The sequence below is a fragment of the Castor canadensis genome, chromosome 2, assembly GCF_047511655.1.
Source record: "Castor canadensis chromosome 2, mCasCan1.hap1v2, whole genome shotgun sequence".
NCBI classification, from domain to species: Eukaryota; Metazoa; Chordata; class Mammalia; order Rodentia; family Castoridae; genus Castor; species Castor canadensis.
The window spans coordinates 168,879,414-168,888,028 of record NC_133387.1 but is presented as its reverse complement, the minus strand read 5'-3'; the positions used below and the strand labels follow the sequence as shown (position 1 = coordinate 168,888,028).

Below are 8,615 nucleotides of genomic sequence, written 5' to 3'. Positions count from 1 at the left end.
AAGATTAATTAACACTGGCGGAATCCCTGAGTGCTATATTTAGAACAAAGGTACCAGGAAGGGTGGTGCTCAAATAATGCCTCATTATTTTAAGCACTCGAGTACATAAAAGGGAGACGATCCAGTACCTTTTTCATTTTACAACTGGAAATTTGAGAAATTGGAAGTTTCCTGAGATTAGTGAAACAACCTTGCAGAGAACAAAGCCTCTTTGGAAATGTACTAAGTTTCAAACATTGCCAGCTTGCTTTTCACTCAGAAGAGACAAGACTGACTATAGAGAGAATGAAGGGACTAATTCCCTCCTAGCAATGGTAGAATGGTAGAATTTTCAATGTTGTGCAAAAGGATGTTTTACATTTTCTACAAAAGCATTAGTTATCCAATTTGCCTTTTGCATTTTAACCTCACTGTTCTACAATGTTTAGTGCAACCCAAGGGTCAGAATTTATTTATGTATCATTCAGCATCATCTTCTGAATTCACTCCACAGTTACATAGAAATGTTCCATTCTACACCATAGCCTTTTGCATCTATACGTTCTAGTGAAAAGTATCAGGAACAGGATTCTTAATGTTGTTTTACACTTTCTGTATATAAAATGCTTCTGCACCTGTTCTCAAAAACATCCTTGGTGGGCTAGAGACATAGCTCAGTGGTAGAGCACTTGTCTGGTATGCACAAGGCCCTGAATTCAATCCCCAGCACCATCAAAAGAGAAAGAGAGAGAGAGAGATCCTTAAAAAAATATATCCTTAGTGTGTGTTATCTGCATCATTCCCACTTTAAAAATGAGTAGATAGGGACTGGGGGTGTGGCTCAAGTGGTAGAGTGCCTGCCTAGCAAATGTAAGGCCCTAAATTCAAACCCCAGAACCTCTAAAAAAATAAAGATAATGAGACAATCTCAAAGAAGTTCCTTGTCCAAGTACAAAGATAAGTAAGTACAGGGCCAGAATTCAAACCCAAGGCCTATGTTCTCTAAGTCCCATGATGGTGGAGGTCTCTCATTTCTGAATTAGAAATGGGGATCTGACCAAGTGCAGTTCCTGGAACTTTTCAGGCCTACTTGGAGAAACCCTGAACTAGGATTGAGGGATCAGGCTGTTGTCTCTCTCTTTCTGAAAATGCTGATCTTTACAAGCACTTCTCCAACTCCCTGACTACTACTGTGGACATCAGTCTGGGTGAAATGGAGCCTTAACTTGTCTCATTTGCTACCAGGGAGGAAGCTAGACACAGGTGAAAAAAGACAGTGCCTGACACACTTAAGAAAAGAGATTTGAATTCCTAAGTGTGTTATCTAATGCAGCAGGGTCTTTCCAGGTGGTCTGCTAAGGTCACCATCAATTTAGGAACTTGATTTTGTTATGCATATTTGGAATGGCTGCTAGGCAATGGTTGGTTAGTACAATCCATGGTTTGAGAAGGAAGGTATATGCATCTAGGTGGTAGATGACTAAGTTGATCCATTGTTCTGTCTCTCGCTGTGGGTTAAATAGATAGATTTCTATGTCCCAGGCCACACCACACTCCAGGTCCTGTGCTGAATGCATCTGCTCTCCTGCTGCATCCAAATCCTGGAATCAGGAGACATCTGATGCAAGGAACCAGCTCACCCTGCTAGGGAGCAGGGGCTCCTTTGGGTGGCTGTGGGAATTGTGTGTGCACATGTGTTCACACACACTTGTGGCCTGCTCATTTAGTCACAGAGGAGTTTGGCAGCCCAGGGTATTAACAGTACAGGCTGAATAGCGCGAACTGGTCTGTTGCTGATTTCGACTTCACTCTGTTTTCTTGACCCAACTGCAGTGAATGTTTCTTATTATTTTGTGGATTTGTTTTGCACTGACGGGTGGGAAAAGGCTGGTGAAGCAATAATCGTGTAAGTGAAAGCAATGACTCTCTGGTGTCCTCTACCAATTTCCCACAGTCTTTGCTAATGCCTCAGGGCCCTTCAGGGTTTAGAATTACAGCTTTCAGTAAATATTCTTAGACTTACACTCTCAGAGTGAAACTGTACCAAGTCTGTCATGACAATCCTTCGCAAATCCATCCCATGTAGTCAAACGTTGATCAGGGCTGAGGAATAGCTTCAATAATAGCAGCTAACATTTATGGAGCAAGTGTCACATGGCAGACATGCTAATTTAATCCTCAAAACAATCCACTAGGAGGTAAATGCTATCATTATTCACTTTTGATAAATGAGGAAACTAAGGCCCAGAGAGGTTCAGAACCTAGCCAAGAACCCACATCCTATAAACAGAGGAACTGGGTGGGATGTCATCTATTGCTGATAAGTAAGTCATTTCCATGTGCTGCCTCTCTTTAGGAAGCCAACAATGAATAAAGGACAGAGTTGGGGTTGTCATTTCACTCTAACCTGAACATCACTAGTTAAAGAAATGACATGCTCATTAAGTAAGTATCCTTTCCTTCTCCATAGGGACATTTTAAAGTTAGAATTGTGCTGTTTCTTTCCAAATGTGGTTGCCAGCCTTAAGCTGATGGTATGGTTATCATATTTCAAAGGATTTGAGTAAGAAGACCAATGAGAAAGTTGTGTTTTGTCTATTGAGAAGACTCTACTGACTTAATGTATTTTAGGCTTCTCAAATGTCAGGCTCTGCTTCTATTTGTGGTGACAAGTTGTCATGAGCTGCCCATCCTCCATCTTTTCTTCCCCATTGACTAGTAAGGGGTGAGATACAAGTGATCTGGGCCTATGGAAGAATGCTTTTTTTTCTTCTACTCAAAACTAAATAATCCAAATGAAGCAGCTTTGTGTCCTCTTTCTTTCTTTCTTTCTTTCTTTCTTTCTTTCTTTCTTTCTTTCTGTGTCCTCACCAACTGAGCCATCATTACATTCCTTAGGAGAGGAGCAAAAGAGTGATTTGGAGATGGTAGTCAAGAAAGTAATCAGGTTTGGAATGTGAGCAAAATACTTATGAGAAGTACAATTTGGGAGTATTTGGAGACAGCAGCCAAAGGAAAGGCAACCAGTAATCAGATATTGTCCTACCTGTTGATATTTTTACACACATTTTCTGTGGTTTCTTTTTCTTAAAAAGATACATTCTTTTAAGGCTTTTTTTCAACTCTGCATAGGGGATAATGTTCACTTAACCTTTTATGTTGTAACTATCCTGGGATAGTACTATTCTAATTTGATTCTACTTTTTATGTAAAAAATAAATGTTGCATTGTTAAACAGTCAACTTTGGGGGGGGTCTAATCAAAATGGAGATAGTGCTGATGAATAAGTCATTCCCACTAAAACTTTCTCATTTTTTGATAGCAAATGCTCTTAAATAACTAAGAAGTTTTGTTTCATATCATTTTCTCAGCTCCAGCCACATTTCACCTTAAAATGAAAGGTATATATACTACTAGGAGGAAGATCGCCATGAATTTCCCAAAGAATATATTAAGAAAAGTCTTAGCAACTAGTGTACTTAAGAAAAATATTGCTGGGCACTGGTGGCTCACGCTTGTAAACCTAACTACTCAGGAAGCAGAGTTCAAGAGGATCGTGGTTCAAAGCCAGCCTGGGCAAATAGTTTGAGAGAACCTATCTCAAAACACACCCATCACAAAAAAAGGGCTGGTGAAGTGACTCAAGATGTAGGGACTGAGTTCAAGCCCCAGTACTGAAAAAAAAGAAAAAGAAAAAACTCATTCCCCAAAAAATCCTTGAAGTCAGCATAAATGTCCATTAATCTGTGACAAGTATGATATATTGCCATTAAAAACAGAGAATATTTATCTGCAGCCCATACTACCCCGAACATGCCTGATCTCATCTGATCTCAGAAACTAAGCAGGGTCGGGCTTGGTTAGTACTTGCATGGGAGACCAACTGAGAATACCAGGTGCTATAGGTTTTTTCAAAAACAAAATTAAAATTAAAAATAGAGAATATTTAAATAACATAGACACATGTCCTGCTGCATTTCCCAGTGAAATAGCAAGGTATAAAACAGCATTACCATGTAAGAGCATTTTTAAAAACAAAAAATTCATGTGTGTGTATGTATGGGTGGCATGTGTTGTGATATTTGAAAAGGAACACAGATGCACAGGACACATATACATGTATATGTATGTATATATATGCAGTATTGTGTATATATAGTATTATGTGTGTATATATATATATAATATCGAATATTGATATACTTCTTGATTGTGTGGTTGACTTTTCTTTCGTCTCTTTACTTGTATGATTTTTTGACAATGAAATATGAAATAAATCCTCAAAGGTTAATATTTAGAAGTGTTTTGATGTCTCTCTATGATGTTGATAGAAAGTTGATTCTATTCTAGCACTGTCATTAATTCTGAACACTCTGTCCTCTATCCCTCACTCAGCTCCATTTAACAATTCTTATCCTGACCAGGACTTTTAATAAGATGTCTGCTGTCTGGACAGCTAGGTCATTTAAGTTATTTTTCTGTGACTGTGAATAATGATGTTTTATAAGTCAATACTTGAATTGGCATTTATGATTCTCTTTTATTTTTTCGAGGTGCTTCCTATCACTCATTAGTCCCGCTTTAAAGTGTATTTTCCCATTTCCTGAGCCATATGACTCCAGTTCAGCTGCAGAGTCACCTTTCCAAATCACAGTGAGTCAATTCAGCAACTATCACTTGGCTACCAACAGCACAGAACATGAGGTTGAGATGAGTGGGGATGACAAGGAACAAGACTGAGCCCCTGAAGTCAAGGAGTTCAAAATCCAGCAAGAAAGACCCAGGCATCAGTCACTCCCATGCAGTGATTTGAAAGCAGTAGACAAGCAGCCACTCCAATTCTTGGTTCTATCCTACACCTCTGCCAACTTCTTACAAAATACCTGTTTGCTTTATTCTTATTAAAGTGTCACAAGTTGGAAATGTTAAAAAGAGAGAACATGGTATTGCATATAGATAGAAATATTGCCCAGATGATGGAAATAGAAATGCTCAGAAAGGAGGGCATGTGTATTTTCCCATATACTGTTGACTTCTTAACAAAACCTCTCAGTGTCAAGCTAAATAAGTTATCTCCTTGTATCATCCAAGTTCACTGGCTTATTACCAAATGTCTTGAACTCTAGCCATATAAACACTATGCTTTATTTTGCAGGTGAGGAAATTGACACAGAGAGAGGAGCTGCATGTTGCCCTCTTCCCCCAGAAACCTATTTTGAAGTCCATGTTGGATCAGAGAATTACTGCTTAAGGATGGGCCCCAGATTCTTTAGTTATTGTTGACAGCAGGAACCCCCCCCCAAGAGGGTCAGAGGCTAAAGTCTAAGACTAGAAGTAGGATGGACTCCCAAGGCAGAGTCAACTCTACCTGCTGTGACACGGTTGAATAGATGAGAAAACCAGGCTTCATGTTTGTCACCAGTGTCTTTTCTGTCTCTTACATGTGCAATGATGATCGGTATCTTGTTGCCTTAGAGACTGTCAGACCTGGCATCTCTGTTTATCTCAGAACACTTGGTGGTTTCTGAAAACAGGTGTGGCCTGGTTGAGCATAGCATAGCCACAATTTTTTTTAAGAAGTTGCTTTGTCTCTGGTGGCTTTTACCAACTTTCCAAATGTCACTCAGTCTCCCTCAGGGGCTATTTGTCAAAATCGCTGCTAAACTAGTCTCTTAACCTGTTTTTTCTCTATATTTTAAGAAATGCAATACTAGATAGATAAAAAGCTTACTGAGGCAAAAACTGGTTCTGAGTGACAATGTGTGAGTTATGGCTTAGATGTTGACAATGAGTTTTGGTCCTCCCACTGCTGGTGTGGCTTCTGAGGTAAATTACATGAAAAAACCAGTTCTTATTTGGTAAACTCCAGAGCTGAAGGGGCTGATACCATCACCAACCCCCATGGATGTGGCCTTACCAGTGTTGAGTTTGTGGTCAATATAAGTATTGGAGGTATATTAGTGTCAGGACAGAGTACATAAGGAAAATAAACAGACCCTCATAAGCAATGGACAGTTCACAAAAAATAAGAGAAGTGGCCAAACAAGTGACTCTTTGAAAAAAATCCTGAAAATCAGTGAATTTGGGAACAGTTGGAGATGCTAGGTATATTTCACTAGAGAAGAGCTATTTTAAGGAAGTCAAAAGAATCCTATTTCAAATAAATAACAAATATATGCAGAAGTAACAACAATCTTCAAGTCTCTAGAGGGAAGAAATGGGCCAGAAAGCTGACTGAACTTGAGTCCATGCAGCAAGACATTCCAGCAAGAGGCCATTTATCAACATTGGCTGCCTGGAAACAATGCAAATCTTAGCTCAGGAATTGAAGCCAAGGGACTATTTGTCAGGCCTGCTGTGGAAGGATCCCTGCATGAGGGAAGGAAATTGGAGTGGAACTTAATGGTCCTTCCCAAATGTAAGATGCTATCTGTCTAATTAATTGCCACTCATACTCTTAGGTATTGTCTTGGGCTCTAATCTCTGTATGTCATTGAAATTTGGATTCCCTTCTCCCTTACTGTTAGATAATTGAGTGAATTCACATCTTTAAATCAGCAGTCAGAGAAAGTGGTGATGGAGGACAGATAAATTTCTGTACTTTCAATCTGATTAGTTAGTGTTCTAGAACCTTGGTTTAGGAAGTTTGGGAAGACCATGAGGCCTGTCAGAGTTGAGTATACCATGCGTAATCAAACACTTGCCTATCTGTACTTACTTTCTCAAAGGAAAAAAAAATTAAAACTTCCATTTTTTCTGGGTGTTTGGGTTTGAGGATGCTTTGATCTTTAGTGTCTTTTGTTTTTGTCTTTTCATTTGTTTTGTTTGGGGCTCAGCCTGAAGCTCCAAAAATAATCATAATAAACACCTAGATGGTCAGTCCATCTTGGGTCTCTGTTGTTGGTAAGAGTTGAAAGTATGCAGTCTGGAGCCTGATGTGATGGTTCATGCCTGTAATCCTAGTTACTAGGAAAGATTAAAGTACAAGGTTAGACAAGGAAAAAGGTCATGAGACCTCATCTTAAACAATGACTGGGCATGGTGGTGTGCATCTGTCAGTGCAGCTGGGCAGGGAAGCACAGACAGGAGGATCACAGTGTAGGCCACAAAACCCAAAACACATACAGCAAAAAGGGCTGGGGACATGGCTTGAGATGTAGAGCACCTGGTAAGGACAAGGCTCTCAGTTCAAACCCCAGTACTGCCAAAAAAAAAAAAAAAAGAAAGAAAGAAAAGATTATATACACAATCTGGAGCTGGGGATGTAGCTCAGTGGAAAAAGCATGCTTTCCTAGCATGTATGAGGCCCTGGGTTTAATTCCCAGCACCACAAAAAAGTAAAAGAATAAGTAAGGCATATAATCTGCTGTCAAGCTTTGGTCTCTGCTCAAGCCTCTCTATACTGTGTGGTCTCATACATGCTGCTTTACTTTTACAGGCCCTCGTTTTCCCATTTCTGAAATGAAGTAAGCACTCGGAAAGTCTAGAGGAATCAAATAAGAAAATACATGTAAAAGTACATTATATACTATGAAGTGCCTTTCAAATATTAGCCATAGTTATTCTATTTTTCTCAGCTGTGTGTTATGATCAGTATAAAATAGAAAAAGGTCATTCTTCATTCCTCACTTTAAACATTTTTTGTCCTCAGAAGCAATATTTCTTGGTCTTCCAGTAAGTTCTGTAGAAAAACAATTGATTGATGAGAACCATCATTTTTGAGTTTACACTTGTAAATGACACTGAACATGAGGTGAGCACCTGGAAGATTATATTTTTCTCAAATTCTCAACTCTAGGTTGGTATGAGATGACCAAAGAGACACATAGCATGAACTATTGGGTTTTCTTAAGCAATGTTTTATTAATTAAAGTCATAAACCTGGAAGTTCTCAGGGGAGGAATGTTCTCTCTGTCAAGTGTCATGCTCTAATTGTTATTAATTACAAGGACTTGATATTCCATCATTACTTTTGCTCTGAAGGGAAAATATTCATAGAGAGTTCCTCCAATACCAAGTTACAAAAGGAAACTCCCCCAGAAGAAGAAATAAAACATTTCACAGAACAAGGTTTAGCAGAGCTTCTCACATGCTGTAGAAAATAAAATGTGTGACCACACTTTACTTATATCTCTGCCAATAAATATTTTTCTGCTTGATTCAAGACTTTTCTGCATAATATTGGGTCTGTATGTTTTGTTTTCTTTAAGCAGAATCAAAGAAGATATAAGTAGCCACAAAGCTTAACTATTTTCAAAGGTGCTGTCAAAATGTTACACTTCTAAATTGTGGCAATGAGACACACCCTGAAGAAAGAGAACTTCACATCTTCACAAGAAAACAGAGAAACCAAGATAGCATGTGATATCTTGTGCATATCAAGAAAAGTGTGTCCTAACCTTAAGAGCTGAAGTTAGGGGTGGGCAGGACTGTGTCCCACTACAAAGCTGAAAGCTGGTTCATTGTCATTTACTTTGCCCCTTCTTTTCCAAATGGACACCTGAGATACTTCACACAGCACAGGGTTTCACAGAGGTGGGCCTCTCACCCCTACCTGCTTTCAGTACTTCAGGCCCAAATATTTCTGGACATCAAATTCTTAATCAGGAACCACTCTGTGGCTTGTTGCTATAGGA

General features: G+C 39.1%; 1 pseudogene; it reads left to right on the top strand.

Annotated features, from left to right (window-relative positions):
• Positions 1-3,767: 3,767 nt before the first annotated feature.
• Positions 3,768-3,887, top strand: LOC141420913 (5S ribosomal RNA; annotated as a pseudogene).
• Positions 3,888-8,615: the final 4,728 nt, after the last annotated feature.